General features: G+C 47.2%; 1 protein-coding gene across 2 annotated transcripts in view; it reads right to left on the minus strand.

Annotated features, from left to right (window-relative positions):
• The window catches only part of LOC126354875 (rho guanine nucleotide exchange factor 26-like), a 444136-nt gene that overhangs the window by 288368 nt on the left and 138767 nt on the right, over positions 1-17001 (minus strand). For both annotated transcript variants that reach the window (XM_050004883.1, XM_050004882.1), the window contains exon 3: positions 7683-7786. The gene's annotated coding sequence lies outside the window, so the exon portion shown is untranslated. The remainder of the gene's footprint in view (positions 1-7682; positions 7787-17001) is intronic.

Consider the following 17001-nt stretch of genomic DNA (forward strand, 5'->3'; position numbering starts at 1 on the left):
GAGAAAATGTAACCACATGTCAGTTCCAGTATATTTGGCCAATGAGTACCCGTTTATCATCTGCATTTCTTCTTGGTGTAGCAATTTTAAGGCCAGTAGAGTATTTCGTTCACAAGGGCGCAGAGCACCAACTGGACCTCCCATCTCTGCTGCGTCGTGGACGATCTGTTTCAGACAGTCGGTTGCGCTTCTGGAAACCACCGCGATTCCTGTACCGGAGCTGTGAAGTAACGGATTTGATCCGCTGAACCAGCGTGAGTGTGCGCGCCGACTTTCGCCCGGCAGAGCTGGTCTGGACTGTCCAACGCTTTTCCCTGCAGACAGCAGACAGGATACGCCCTCGTACTGCGGCCGTGCGTCACCCGTAGAGCGTCACACGCAACACCACCGCTGCCGGCTGCAACGAGGTACCGGGACTGCCCGTGGGTGGGATACGACTCGTCTGTACGGAACGGGCCACCTCGCTTTACCGTCACCAGTAAAGGCCGGTTCCCACCAGGGCTGCCATGGAAGAGGCAGCACTTCTGCTACGTATTACACGCAGAGGAAGCCGCCCCAGTATGCTGCTGCTCTGGTCCATTTAGAGAAAAGCTCCGGTTCCTGAGGGCGACACACCTGAGGTACGGAGCGCTGTGTCAGCTTTGTATACTAGGCCCATTCAGGAGGGCGGTGGTTCAAATACGCTTTCACTCCCTGTATTTTACCTCTGCGAACTTAAGAGAATTTGAAAGATAGTACTCTACTCAACATTCTCAAAAGCTTTCTCTAAGTCTACAAATGCTAGAAACGTAGGTCTCCCTTTCCATAACCTATCCTCTAACTAGTGATAGGGGTCAGTACTGCCTCGCGTTGTCCAGCATTTCTACGGAATCCAAACTGATCTTCCTCGACGTCAGCTTCTACCAGTTTTTCTATTCGTCTGTGTTCGTATTTTGAAACTGCGACTTATTAAATTGATATTTCGGTCATTTTCACACCTGTCAGCACCCGCTTTCTTTGGAATTGGAATAATTAGATTCTTCTTTAACTATGAGCGTATTTTGCCTGTCTCATACATCTTGCGCACCAGATGTAAGAGTTTTGCCATGGCTGGCTCTTCCTAGCCCATCAGTAGTTCTAACAGAATGTTGTCTACTCCTCGAGCCTTGTTTGAAAAAAAAATGTTCAAATGTGTGTGAAACGTATGGGACTTAACTGCTAAGGTCGTCAGTCCCTAAGCTTACACCTACATTATCCTAAGGACAAACACCCACACCCATGGCCGAGGGAGGACTCGAACCTCCGCCGGGACCAACCGCACAGTCCATGACTGTAGCGCCTAAGACCGCTCGGCTAATCCCGTGCGGCGAGCCTTGTTTCGACTTGGGTCTTTCAGTCCTCTGTCAAATTCTTCACACAGTACAATATCTCCCATTTCATCTTCATCTAAGTCCGCCCACGGTAACTGAGTGGATGCCGGCACGGTAACAGTGTTCGGCCAGAGGGTTAGCTGCCCTCTGAAATAAAAAAAACTGAGTTAATGGATCAATGACGAACTGAAAACGGACGTCTTGAGACGTCCGCCACGAGCAGATACAACGAACAGAAACGAACAATAAGATTAATAAGATAAAAAAATAAGTTAAAAGAAAAGTGATCAGTGCGACAGAACGTCAATCCTCGGGGCCCGGGTTCGATTCCCGGCTAGGTCAGAGATTTTCTGGGTGTTGTGTTTTGTCCTAATCATCATTTCATCCCCATCGACGCGCAACTCGCCGAAGTGGCGTCATATCGAAAGACTTGCACGCGGCGAACGGTCTACCCGACGGGAGGCCCTAGTCACACGACATTTATTTTTACTTATCTTCACCTAGGTCCTCTTCCATTTCCATAATATTGCCCTCAAGTACATCGCCCTTATACAGACCATCTGTATCGTAACACTGTTCAAAAACTTGTTAGAGATGCACTATACAATTTTTTTATTGCTGACATAAGAACAAGAAATTGCTTATTTTTATTGGCAAGCTGTCTTCATACAGAGATCATTAAACATGTTTAACATTCACTGCAGCTCATAGCTAACTAATTTATGTTGCAGAACGTCGCCTTGTCAAACCACGTAGCATATGTGTTTCCATCGGTCTTCGTGACGATATTATTGGAATTCACGAACTTAATTACCGCCGCCCATCGCGAGGCTAGATGCCGCGTTGTGGAGTGTGCTGGCGCGTGACGCGGTAAGAAAAGTTTACTGAGGATAGTGAAGGCGACTGGGGAACCATTCTAGCTAGCGGCGACAGGGTATGCAAACGGGGAAGTCCAATGACACGAGCGACTGTGACGGACGGCAAATTTTATGTCTCAGCGCCAGGGAATGTTTATCTCGCAAATGGCGAAGGGGGAAGGCTGTTGGCGTGCTATCCCGTGACTATCCATGGGAAAGTGGCTGAAGAACGGTGGAAGCGCGAAAAGGCGACGACTTGTTGGTCGTTAGCGCCTCGCCACAGAACGACGTGGCGGTCAGAGGCTTGCCCGTCCCGTAGAGGAGGATAAGCGGGCATCTCTGATAGACCTGGCGACAGAGTAAAAGCAATACACTGGTGCAGGCGGAAGTGTGTCGAGGCACGGCGTCAGTATTTTTGTACGCCCTTTTATATTTTACATTCCATAACTTCCAAGATTCTTAGATGATTTTCAGAAATAAAATATCATGATAATAGTGTAGCCGTGGTGAAGAATTTTAGAACATTGACGGCTGTGTTGAACACATGACGCTGTAGCGTTGTCCGCTTGAGAACTAGCGCGCGTGTGTGGGGTGGCTAGAAAAGCACTACAGCCAGGCAGAGGCAGCCACTGTATTCACAGCCTGCTCATTCCCGCTGTAAACAACAAATCCGGCTGCGTTCTTGAGTCACAGCTAGAAGCGACAGACCACTGGAAGTTGAGTAAGCGAGACACAAACGGGCTGGCTCTCCGTTTCGCGGGCAAGTGCTCTACCAACTGAGCTACCCAAGCACGACTCACGCCCCGTCCTCACAGCTTTACTTCTGCCAGTACCTCGTCTCCTGCCTTCCAAACTTTACAGAAGCTCTCCTGCGAAGCTTGCAGAACTAGCACTCCCACAGCCTGGGGTATGAGAGGACGGGGCGTGAGTCGTCCTTGGGTAGCTCAGTTGGTAGAGGTCTTGCCCTTGAAAGGCAAAGGTCTCGAGTTCGAGTCTCGGTCCGGCACACAGTTTTAATCTGCCAGGAAGTTTCAGCGTTTTTCTTGTTTCCACATTCGCATATTCATACTATAAGGACCTCATAATCCTGCTGCTAAGAGAAATGGTGACAACGTTGAGAGCACACCTTGACTTGAGATCATGTAATTGGCTCAAAGTGCATTTTCGAGTAAAAATTCTAGATGGCAAACCGAGAATTTAATTTCGCAATTTTCCCCAACCAAATTCTGCATAAATACAACGAAAACAAAATGACCAACAAAGTTGAGTTCAGTTAATAGATTTTCAATGCTACCATTCGTGTTCATTTTTATTATATATCAAAAAATATAAAATGTTCTCCAAACGTGTTCCAAACGAAAAAGCATTGAAATTCTATTAACTGATCTTATAGTAATGGATGTTCAGAAGTTTTCACTCAATTATGAGAACTTTAAAAATATAGATCTTATATTATTACAAAAGCTGTAATTTTACCTACTAAAATTGGTGAAAATTTTTTATTACTTTTAGATGATAAATATAAAATTACTCTTCTAGATCGATATATTTAAATTTTTACAAATGATGACGATAAGTTAGATAAAATTGTAGGATTGCAATTTACTTATCAAGATAAAAAAAACATCGTCCAATTCATGTTACTGAATTTGAATTAATTTTTAAAAATTGTATTTTTCTTTTAATTAAATTAAAATTTCCTTTACAATAATTTCCTAAGTTTTTAAGTAAGTCAACTTTGTTGGAGAATTTTGTTTTAGTTGGATTTATGTAGAATTTGGCTGGAGAGAACTGCCAAATTAAATTCTTGGTTTTCATCCTGCAATTTTTGCTCGAAAACACAGTTTGAGGCGGAACTCTCATCAATATACTATTGGTCTATTCGTGTACGTTATTCCTGTGGGATGTACTAAGTATTAATGTAAGTAAATTATTGCGAAGGGTTGGGCCATTAGAAAGTTGTCACTAATAGTTTGAGGTGGTGGTGTTTTTGTAATGTGAGAATTTATACGAAGTCAACCATGGAACAGTGTGTACTACTTTTGTAAACAGAATTACAGTGATGTTTGTGCGTTCTTTGTTGAACGTTTTTCGGACACCCAACCTCCATATCGCGACAAGATATTTGTAAATTAAATTACAGATCTAAAGAGAGCGCGACAGTAGTGGAGCTTCCTCCTGCAAACAGGCCAACGTTTGTCAGTACAAAAGACCGCCTTAATATTGTCGCGCAATCTTTTGTACTATCGTTGACTAAATGTCAATGAAAAGCGTCGAAGCAGGACAGAATAGCAAGAAGCAGGCTATGACGAAACCAGAAAAGGCTGAAAATGAGACCACACAGGCCCACTTTACTTCAAGGCCTAAATGAAGATCCAGATTCTGTGACTGGTACATAATCAGACAAAAGATGCTGATCCTGAGGTTTTACAACAGCGTTCTCTGGAGCGACAGCGTGAGCAGACGCAAGTGTGCGTACTGCCATTCTAGGTATCCATATTTGGCGATGGAGGCCGATTTAAACTCTCTTGGCGTCAGTGTATAGGCAGGGATTTTCAGCGGTGGGCTAAGAGGGTATACTTAAACAGTACTGTCAGCTCTGTAAATTACCTACATATGCTTCAAGAAGTGTTGCTAGAACAAGAAAACAGTCCAATTTTTTTTAACATTGCAGCCTGTTAAGAAAAAGCTGATAACATGGAGCAGCACCGCATTATGCAATTATCGTTAGAGACTTTGTAAATGGAAACTTTCGTCAGTTCGGCAGACGGGGAGCTATTGAATGGTCTCTACGATCGCCATATTTCACACTATTCAACTTTTCAGCATGGGGCATACTAAGAAATGAGGTTTATTCAGTCAAGATTCGTGATGCTGAGCATTTGAAGAAACGAATCCAGTGAGAAAACCTATAGTACCAGAAGATTTGCGACAAAATTTGTAAATCAGTGTTGAAAAGATGCATGGAAACCACTTTCTTTTATAGGTTTACTGAACTCTACCTATATTTATGCGCTGATAATAAATTAGCATTTTCATTTGTTTTTAGTATTACTGGACCAAACACACGTTTGACAGATGACTAAGGACCCATCCTGTCTATCAAAACATGTTATATACGCTATATTATTAAATCTGCCATAGGTAAAAGTTGCAAATGACAGCAAATTACGTAGGCTGGAACTTAAATAGTGGAAACACTGCTGTAGTGACACTATGCAATGAAATATACTATTGTCGCTGATAGCACACGTTCTTGAGATACCTACCTTACCCCCAGCAAATGGACTCGCCCGTCCCACGTCACCGGCGAGCGCACAATCGTGGGGAACACAGACACTTGTGGGCGAGCGGTCCAACGTAACGGTGTCACTATGTTTTCGAAACAAGAACAACGCAGTTGGATCAATATTGAATGTTACAGGGGTCGTACAGCACGACAGTGTCACCGAGGTCTTCAAGAGGCGGGCGGGGAATCAGCATCGCCGTACAGAACAGTGGCACGATGGGTAAAAGCCTTCAACGAAGGTCGGCAAACTGTGGCAGACATGCGTCGGGCAGGTCTTCCTAGCGTCTCTGAAGAAGTAGTGCATGCCGTTGCCGCGTTAGTGGACAGCGATCGACACCAAACGATTCGTGAGCTCGCCCATAAAACCGGATCAGCGCATGCGACTGTGCTTCGCACCCTGAAGGAACGCCTGCGCATGCGAAAAATTGCATCACGATGCGTTCCGCATGACTTGACGGAAATTCAGACATGGATGCGTTACGACGCTGCTCAGACGCACTTGGAGCGCTATGAGTGCGAAGGAGAGGTTTTCTTACGCCTTATCGAAACACTGGATGAGTCATGGGCCACATCTTAGAGCCAAAACTGAATCGCCAATCCAACGAATGGAGTCATTATGGGTCGCCGCGAAAGTCTAAAGTGCGTGAGAGCCGCAGTATGGTGTAAGTTATGGAGATTCTAGTGTACGTATGTCATGGTGTTATCCTAACGCATTACGTTCGTCCACGGCAAACCGTCAACTCACAGTATTACTGTTCGTTTTTGGAGCATCACCTGCGACCAGCTTTGCGAAAGAAGCGGCGACACTTTCTGTGAAACCCACTCATCATTTTGCACGACCATGCGCGGCCGCATACAGCGCAAGCTGTGGCTGCTCTGTTCCGTCGATGGGAGTGGGAAGTACTGTACCATCCACCATACTCCCCGGACTTAAGTCCTTGTGACTCTGATTTGATTCCGAAGGTGAAGGAACCACTTCGTGGCATTCGCTTCACAACTGTTCCAGAGATGGGACAGGCAGTAGACCGCTCCACTCGCACCATCAACAGAACAGGCTCTGCTAACGGTATACTACGCCTTCCACATAGCTGACAATGGGTGGGTGCTCTACAACTCTGGTGACTACTTTGAAGGACAGTAAGACGTGCAAACATGTAACGTCTTTGTATCGGTTGTGGATAAATAGCTGTCACTATTTAAGTTCCAACCGTCGTATATTTGGGGAGAAGGGGAGGGGGTGAGGAAAAGTAGGAATCCGTCACCACCTCTTCTAGAACCGAACCCTGTACTAATTAACGCCTGGCGGATATGCAACTGTTTCGCAAACTGAACGCAGCAGAACAGACTCTACCTTACGTAGATTCGCGTCTCTCTCTCTCTCTCTCTCTCTCTCTCTCTGACAAGGAGATGTTTTTTTTTTTCTTTTAACTGGTCATTGATCCTTAAACTACAAGTTTCAAGGTTTCATCTGATGATGGCAGTAGCCGAAACTACGTTATAAACACAGAAAAGTATTAATCAAACTAGACGACGTTTCTCCACAAAATACACGTCGGCAACTTTGCAAGTGCATCACGAAGTGGTGATTAAGAGAAATGGCGTCTCAATAGGGGGGGGGGGGGGGGGGGGAAAGCTATGCCCTTGTTGCACATGGCGCGTTAAGAAACCTAGAATTCAAGTGTGGATCAATTTCAGAGGCTTCTTCGTGACGGAAGGTGTCCATGTTACGTGTCTGTACCCACCGATGAAGAGTTGAGACAGCCGGCTGGAGTGACCGAGTGGTTCTAGGCGCTACAATCTGGAACCGCGTGACAGCTACAGTCGCAGGTTCGAATCCTGCCTCGTGTTGTGTGTGATGTCCTTAGGTTAGTTAGGTTTAAGTAGTTTCTTAGTCTAGGGGACTGATGACCTCAGATGTTAAGTCCCATAGTGCTCAGAGCCATTTCTGAAGAGTTGAGACAGACGTACAGTGTCTGCGAATGCGGGCTTGCTTGGCAAATTTTACTAATGGAAACGTATCGGGTTATCAGTAGATTGGTAGTGTCGTAACGAGGCAAGGTTTCCCAGAGTTTTCTACTGCAGGTGAGGATAACTGACTGTGATGATGATGACGAGATCGGGCAGTGCGTCAGTGTCCCTGCCGGTCAGTTGGTTGCTAGCCCGCTCGCTGCCGCTGCCGCCGCCTACCTCGGCAGCCAGTCGTGTGGGTCAGTCCGGACAGGCGCTGCACCTCGGCTCCATCTGGCGGCTGCGACCCTCCCACAGTGTTGCGCGCCACTCTTCAGGCCGGTCTGCGAAAAAGAAAAACAGGTACGTCACGTCCGCGCGAAGCTACGGCTCAGAAAGTGCAGCTCGAGTACAGATCCCTAGCCATCGCGTCAGCTCAATCCGTCTCTTACCAGCAACATCGCCAGTCGTCACACAGCAATCGATGTTTGACAAGTGTCTTTCCAGATATTCACTGGTGACCATGAGAGCTGATTGATGTACTTATGACATGGTTTACAGAAGTAAGATAATAATTACATAAATATGAAATTTAAAAACATAAACATCATATCAGTAATACTGTAAACAATTTAGCACCTCAATACAGGGACAGTTCTAAACAATACTAAACAATTTCTTAAGCCTTCTTAGCGTTTGCCTTCTTCCTTTTCTGGTAACATTTCGTTATTGCTGTTCCAGCATCAGTGATACGACCTTCGTGCGTAAACTAAAGAGCCAAAGAAACTGGTACACCTGCCTAATATCGTGTACGGCCCACGCCAGCACGTAGAAGTGCCCCAATACGGCGTGCGATGGACGTGACTAATGTCTGACACCATGAATCCTGCAGGGCTGTTCATAAGTCCTTAAGATTACGAGGGGGTGGAGATCTCTTCTGAACAGCGTGTTGCAAGGCGTCCCAGATATGTTCGATAATGTTCATGTCTGGGGAGTTTTGTGGCCAGCGGAAGTGTTTAAACGCAGATGAGTGTTCCTGGAGCCACTCTGTAGCAATTCTGGACGTGTGGGTTGTCGCATTGTCCTGCTGGAACTGCCCAAGTCCCTCGGATGCACAATGGACATGAATGGATGCAGGTGATCTGACAGAATGCTTACGTACGTGTCACCTGTCAGAGTTGTATCTAGACGTATCAGGGGTCCGATATCACTACAGCTCGCCATGCCCCACATCATTACAGAACCTTCACCAGCTTGAACAGTCCCCAGCTGACATGCAGGTTCTGTCGATTCATCATGTTGCCTCCATACCGTACACGTCCATCCGCTCGATACACTTTGAAACGAGACTCGTTCGACTACGTAACAAGATTCCAGTCATCAACAGTCCAATGCCGGTGCTGACGGGCCCAAGCGACGCTTAGTGTAGTGCAGCCATGAAGGGTATAATAGTGGGCCTTCGGCTACGAAAGCCTATATCAATGTTTCGTTGAATGGTTCGCATGATGACACTTGTTGATGGCCCAGCCATTGAAATCTGAAGCAATTAACAAAACGGTTACACTTCAGCCACGTTGTATGCTTTTGTTCAGTCGTCGTCGGTTCCGTTCTTGCAAGATCTTTTTCCGGTCGCAGCGATGTTGGAGATTCGATATTTTGCAGGGTTCCTGATATTCTTGAAATGGTCGTACGGGAAAATCCCTACTTGATCGCTACCTCGGAGATGCCGTGTTTCGTCGCTCGTGTGCCGGTCGTAACACCACGTTCAAACTGACTTACATCTTCATAACCTGGCATTGTAGCAGCAGTGACCGATCTAACAACTGCGCCAGACACTTTTTGTCTCATATAGGCGTTGCCTACTGCAGCGCTGTATTCTGCCTGTTTATATATCTCTGTTTTTCGATATGCGTGCCTATACCAGTTTCTTTGGCGCTTAATAGCAGTTATTGTGCTCTGTTTCTGTCAGTTCTCGTGATCAGTAGGCTGTTCATCGGCGACTTTTGATTTTGACGGTGGATGTAGATTTGTAAATCGTCTGGATAACGTCGGAAGCTGCACGACGCTGTTAGTGGATGATGCTGTCGGATGCAACCAAGTCACACCGATAGTTAATTTCAGTGAATTCCGAAAGAGGATCGACGCAGGGATTGGTAGATCATCCCCAACATAAATTTACCGCATTGTACATAAATAGAAGGAAGCAGCCTTATAGTTTTCGAACACTATTGCATAACTGTCACTGGAAACCGTAATGTCAATTAAATATCTGCGTCTATATGTAGGCAGTAATGTAACGTGGAAGACCCATATAAAAGTAATCGTAAGAACGCCTGATGATTAGGTTACATTCTTTGCGAGAATACTCAGTATGTGTAAGCTTCCCATGGAGGGTTATCTCTCAGAACTGTCGTGCGATCGAAACGGTAGTATTAGTAACTGGTCACCAGATAGGACGGATACAAGAAACAGAAGAGCGACAAAGAAGAGCAGTGCGTTTCGTCACTGGTTCGTTCAGCAGCCGCGAATGCGTCACGAAGACGCCGATTCAACACCAGAGGCAGGCGCCACAAGAGAGGCGCTGTGCGTCACGGAGAGTTTTATTGTCGAAGTTACGAGAGCGCACGTCGCTAAAAGACTTTATCAATATACTGAATCATCCTTCACGTGTGTCGTGAAAACACGATAATATTAAAACCTAGACACATTCGAGCTCACACGGGTGCTTAGCAGGAGTCGTTCTTCCTGATCCCTTCCGTGTATCGAACAGGACAGGAGGAAGAGAGAGCGGTGAGGAATGGCCCCCGCCACACACCGTAAGGTGTGTGTGAACAGTACAGATGGGAGTGTAGTACCACCGGGTACGCGAAATATCAAGTCCTGAGTGGTTGTGACGCTGCGAAGCCGTTTGCGGCAGAGGACGTAAGGCGCCCATCCCAGCCAGCCGTAAGTGTCCGCTTGTCCAGACGTCAGAGAGCTGACTCAGTGCGCGCGCGCGCAACACACGGCACCACATCACGGCTGCAGCGCTCTGTGCAGGTGCGGCGTGGGAGGGGCCGAAGGCATAAGATGACTCGCGACTTGTCTAACATCTGTGCAGAGCATACCTGTGGAATGACACATCACGCGTGTTTCATTAGTCACTCTTCCGACTGGCTTAAATGCTGTCCACCTTTGCAAATCTTGAGCTGATATTTCACCTCTGTCACTACTCCACCCTACACATTCTCTATTCGCATATTCTGGCATCTGTCAGTCCCCACTGCTTTTTCCCCTTTACTGCCCCTACCAGCGCCAGTTAAATACTCGTTGTTGCGGTACTCAAGTTCTACTATCTCGTCCCTCCTTGAATTGCCTATACACAGACTTCTTTCCTCAGCTATATATATACATATTTTTTCGCGCACGCTTGCGGATGATCCAGACAAACTTTTCACAATGTCTTCCTCATTCCTGCACAGCTCTTTCATACCAGAATCCATTCTTTGCCCATGCCAGTCTTTTTCTGATAGCTTCCTTGCTTCGAGCGTCCTTGGTAATATTGCTTCGTATAAACAACAATTGTTTCACTTCCTCCAATACTCCCACGAACAGTTCTCATGTTAAGCAAGTACACTACTGACCAATAAAATTGCTACACCAAGAAGAAATGCAGATGATAAACGGGTATTCATTGGACAAATATGTTATACTCGAACTGACATGTGATTACATTTTCACGCTATTTGGGTGCATAGATCCTGAGAAATCAGTACCCAGAACAACCACCTCTGGCAGTAATAACGGCCTTGATAGGCCTGGGCATTGAGTCAAACAGATCTTGGATGGCGTGTACAGGTACAGCTGCCCATGCAGCTTCAACACGATACCACAGTTCAAGAGTAGTGACTGGCGTATTGTGACGAGCCAGTTGCTCAGCCACCATTGACCAGACGTTTTCAATTGCTGAGAGATCTAGAGAATGTGCTGGCCAGGGCAGCAGTCGAACATTTTCTGTATCCAGAAAGCCCCGTAGAGGACCTGCAACATGCGGTCGTGTATGATCTTGTTGAAACGTAGGGTTTCGCAGGGATAGAATGCAGGGTAGAGCCACGGGTCTTAACACATCTGAAATGTAACGTCCACTGTTCAAACTGCCGTCAGTGCGAACAAGAGGTGACCGAGACGTGTAACCAATGGCATCCGATACCATCACGCCTGGTGGTACGCCAATATGGCGATAACGAATACCAGTTTCCGATGTGCGTCCACCGCGACGTCGCCAAACACGGATGCGACCATCATGTTGCTGTAAACAGACGCTGGATTCATCCGAAAAAATGACGTTTTGCCATTCGTGCACCCAGGTTCGTCGTTGAGTACACTGTCGCAGGCGCTCCTGTCTGTGATGCAGCGCAAAGGGTAATCGCAACCACGGTCTCCGAGCTGATAGTCCATGTTGCTGCCAACGTCATCGAACTGTTTGTGCAGATAGCTGTTGTCTTGCAAACGTCCCCATCTGTTGACTCAGGGATCGAGACGTGGCTGCACGATGCGTTACAGCCATGCGGATAAGATGCCTGTCATCTCGACTGCTAGTGATACGAGGCCGTTGGAATCCAGCACGATGTTCTGAATTACCCTCCTGAACCCAGCGATTCCATATTCTGCTAACAGTCATTGGATCTCGACCAACGCGAGCAGCAATGTCGCTATACGATAAACCGCTATCGCGATACGCTACAACCCGACCTTTGTCAACGTCGGAAACGTGATAGTACGACTTTCTCCTCGTTACACAAGGCATCACAACGTTTCACCAGGCAACGCCGGTCAACTGCTATTTGTGTATGAGAAATCGATTGGAAACTTTGCTCATGTCAGGACGTTGTAGGTGTCGCCACCGGCGCCAACCTTGTGTGAATGCTCTGAAAAGTTTATCATTTGCATGTCACAGCATCTTCTTGTTGTCGGTTAAATTCCGCGTCTGTAGCACGTCATCTTCGTGGTGTAGCAATTTTAATGGCCAGTAGTGTAGTTACCATCCTATTACATTTCGTGACCTTCGTCTTTACCCGTAAACCACATTCAGTGCTAAGTATACTGTGCTCACTCCTTACCACAGCTCTCTTGTGTCTACCTTACATCCGATCGGAACTGCCATACCGTCCACAAACATTATAATTCCTATCTGTCTCCGTCGCAATTTTATTTCAGTTCGGAACTTTTTTTTCCGCTTACTTCGTAACTGCTTCGACGTTGACCAATAGCGGTAACAGCTGTGACCGTATCGTATGCCAAGTCCTGCCTGTCTTGACCGAACAGAACACACCGGAAGACAAAGCCGTCGCATCGTTACTTAACTGAACGACCAGCTCTTCATCAGAGACCAGAGGACCCGCCATAGGCCTGACGTGTGACAGGCTCTAGCACAGCATTCAAGTTTGCCTCGTAGGTGAGGCTCGGCAACAGAATCGAGCCCGGTGACAGGGACGCAGGTACAGAGCAGCGGGCGAATTTACAGAGGTATGCGTGCTCTCTTCGTAGAAAAGGCACTGCTTGCAGCGTGTTACGACTAGTGTCAATCAACGCGCAACGCGGTGCTCGCTGTTCCAACAGACGAAGACGTAAAAAAAAGTACTTGGCGGAAATCACTATCGGTTCCGAAAATATCAATCGTGCGAGACACACATAATATTGTCCTCAGTGTTACAGGTACAGGAAACTAAGTTAACTGATGTTTATACAGTTTCCAAAACCTTTCATTCAGTACCAAATCGATGCAGTGTAAAGAAAATGTATAAATTATTGTACATCCCTTAGGAATGTGACTGCATGGAAAATTTAGTAACATGTAGGACGCACCCTGTTCTGGATGGAGAGTGGTCCACATAGACGATGCCTGGCGCGTCCCAGGAGAGTGTACTAGGACCCTGCTCTCCACGTTACACACACTACGACTAGGCGGATAGTATCAGTTGCGATTTCTGGTTTTTCACCAGTGATGAAGTTGTCCACGAGGAATTTCTGTCCGGTAAACAATTGAGTTGATATACAGTGAAACCTCGACAAATTGTCAGTCCGGTACCAAAACTAGCTCCTAACTTACAGTCATATTGAGGTGTGCTGTTCAGAAAATATAGAAGTATATCCTTAGACTATAGGATTAATTATTTACAATGAGATTGGGAGAAGCAGTGCTTAGAGCTTTGCAGCATAATGACGACAGGGGCTGAGTTGCAGCTAAAGCAAATGGCAGGATAAGTTTCATTGGTACGACAGTGGGTTCAAATGGCTCTGAGCACTATGAGACTTCTGACGTCATCAGAACTTAGAACTAATTAAACTTAACTAACCTAAGGACATCACACACATCCATGCCCGAGGCAGAATTCGAACCTGCGACCGTAGCGGTCGCTCGGTTCCAGACTGTAGCGCCCAGAACCGCACGGCCACTACGGCCGGCGCCCGAGGCAGGATTCGAACCTGAGACCGCAGCAGCAGCGCAGTTCCGGACTGAAGCGCCTAAAACCGCTCGGTCACAGTGGCCAGCTCCATATCCGTCCTGTAGGGATGGCGCAGATGACAATGACGCACATGGCAGTTCGCACAAGTAGTCTCCCTTCCTACGCTACATCCGCGAGCACAAGGGAAAGAAAACTTTACATACACTACCTTAAGGAGCACCCTTTGCCGCGCTCTCAGTGATTGGCACAGTGCAGATGTAGATCTGCCGTGTGATGTCTTGGCGCGCTGGAATGCGGCACACTTTTCACTGACCTTTTCTACTGTTGGGTTGCATTTCTTCACTGCCCTGTATAATTTACTCTCTTAATCTGCAGAAGCCGGCACATTTGTATTCGATACGACCGCTGGATAGATTACAGATAAACAATAACCATATTATGACTGAGGCACTGCTAAGTCTGCAGCTCATAAGCGCGCAAGTGTCTTCCGGGCTTTAGCTGTCCCCTCGCCCCGTGGCGAGTCGCGCCGACAGCGGACGGGCGTTGTACAACCAGACGTCTGCTCGCACTCCGTCGGAAATTACGTGTGTGGCCTACGGAGCGAAAAGCTGAGAATTTGTATTTATCAGACATGTTTAGTTAATGCTAGGAGACTGCAAAGAATGACCATTTGAGTCCCCGCACGAAAGGAACGATCCTGAAATAGAGGTAATCAACCATCCTTTAAGTTGCCTTTGGCACAAGACGCGGGAAAGGAAACTAATGCTGTCAAACTGAAGGTTGCTTTCAAGATCGGCAGTTCTTTACCAAGCAAATAAGGTGACATTCCTCCGACATTTGAACCGACTTACCGGACCATTTACTGGGTGGAACTTGTGTCGAACACGGATTCAAAGCCAAGGTACCAGCTTTATTTTACGCTAACCATGAAAAGGTGCTAGGATCTGCTAGGAATCGAATGTTAGTCTGTGGATCTGTGGACTGACATCACTATGGCCATCACACAACACAAGGGGGGAATTACAAATAAATTCTCACCATCACTTTCTTCATTATGTAAACACTGGTACATGGCAAAACAAACTTCTCTGGACCACCATCAACACGTCCACGTTGCCTCTGCATATCCTCTAATGTCACGCCGCCGTGTCGTTAATTTATTCTCTCTTCCAATTCAGCAAAGAACTTTGTTGCTCCATTTCTCGCAGTTTCGCTTAATACATGTGACGCCCACCATTTCGTCCACTGACCACTTTGTCTATTCTCCTCTCCCTTCTGGTAACTGCCAACTTACACCTCTCATCAGATCGCTGAGTAAACCATAGTTTTTTAATGATACTGCATTAAAATTCAATCTCTAGCTGCCGAAAGTCAAAACTGATTAATTACCAAAAGCGCTACCATTTTTTTGCCTTCCTGATATTTACTTGTTAACCATATACTTATGAGTAAAAATAGTGTTTAACGGACTGTAAATTGAATAATTGTACACAATTACGATGTCTGAGAGGCATGTAGAGGAAATCATTACTTTCGAGGGATGCCACCAAGATATCAACTGTTAAAAATAATATTACACGTACATAGTCATAACAGTACTAGTTTATTATTTTAGAGCAACAGCTACACTCCTGGAAATGGAAAAAAGAACACATTGACACCGGTGTGTCAGACCCACCATACTTGCTCCGGACACTGCGAGACGGCTGTACAAGCAATAATCACACGCACGGCACAGCGGACACACCAGGAACCGCGGTGTTGGCCGTCGAATGGCGCTAGCTGCGCAGCATTTGTGCACCGCCGCCGTCAGTGTCAGCCAGTTTGCCGTGGCATACGGAGCTCCATCGCAGTCTTTAACACTGGTAGCATGCCGCGACAGCGTGGACGTGAACCGTATGTGCAGTTGACGGACTTTGAGCGAGGGCGTATAGTGGGCATGCGGGAGGCCGGGTGGACGTGCCGCCGAATTGCTCAACACGTAGGGCGTGAGATCTCCACAGTACATCGATGTTGTCGCCAGTGGTCGGCGGAAGGTGCACGTGCCCGTCGACCTGGGACCGGACCGCAGCGACGCACGGATGCACGCCAAGACCGTAGGATCCTACGCAGTGCCGTAGGGGACCGCACCGCCACTTCCCAGCAAATTAGGGACACGGTTGCTCCTGGGGTATCGGCGAGGACCATTCGCAACCGTCTCCATGAAGCTGGGCTACGGTCCCGCACACCGTTAGGCCGTCTTCCGCTCACGCCCCAACATCGTGCAGCCCGCCTCCAGTGGTGTCGCGACAGGCGTGAATGGAGGGACGTGTCGTCTTCAGCGATGAGAGTCGCTTCTGCCTTGGTGCCAATAATGGTCGTATGCGTGTTTGGCGCCGTGCACGTGAGCGCCACAATCAGGACTGCATACGACCGAGGCACACAGGGCCAACACCCGGCATCATGGTGTGGGGAGCGATCTCCTACACTGGCCGTACACCTCTGGTGATCGTCGAGGGGACACTGAATAGTGCACGGTACATCCAAACAGTCATCGAACCCATCGTTCTACCATTCCTAGACCGGCAAGGGAACTTGCTGTTCCAACAGGACAATGCACGTCCGCATGTATACCGTGCCACCCAACGTGCTCTAGAAGGTTTAAGTCAACTACCCTGGCCAGCAAGATATCCGGATGTGTCCCCCATTGAGCATGTTTGGGACTGGATGAAGCGTCGTCTCATGCGGTCTGCACGTCCAGCACGAACGCTGGTGCAACTGAGGCGCCAGGTGGAAATGGCATGGCAAGCCGTTCCACAGGACTACATCCAGCATCTCTACGATCGTCTCCATGGGAGAATAGCAGCCTGCATTGCTGCGAAAGGTGGATATACACTGTACTAGTGCCGAAATTGTGCATGCTCTGTTGCCTGTGTCTATGTGCCTGTGGTTCTGTCAGTGTGATGATGTGATGTATCTGACCCCAGGAACGTGTCAATAAAGTTTCCCTTCCTGGGACAATGAATTCACGGTTTTCTTATTTCAATTTCCAGGAGTGTATTTAACGCCGAGAAGTCTCTTTGCATTCCAGTGATTTAATAATGGTCTTAATTAGGGATGGAAGAAAGTTTCTT

The sequence above is a fragment of the Schistocerca gregaria genome, chromosome 3, assembly GCF_023897955.1.
Source record: "Schistocerca gregaria isolate iqSchGreg1 chromosome 3, iqSchGreg1.2, whole genome shotgun sequence".
Taxonomy (NCBI): domain Eukaryota; kingdom Metazoa; phylum Arthropoda; class Insecta; order Orthoptera; family Acrididae; genus Schistocerca; species Schistocerca gregaria.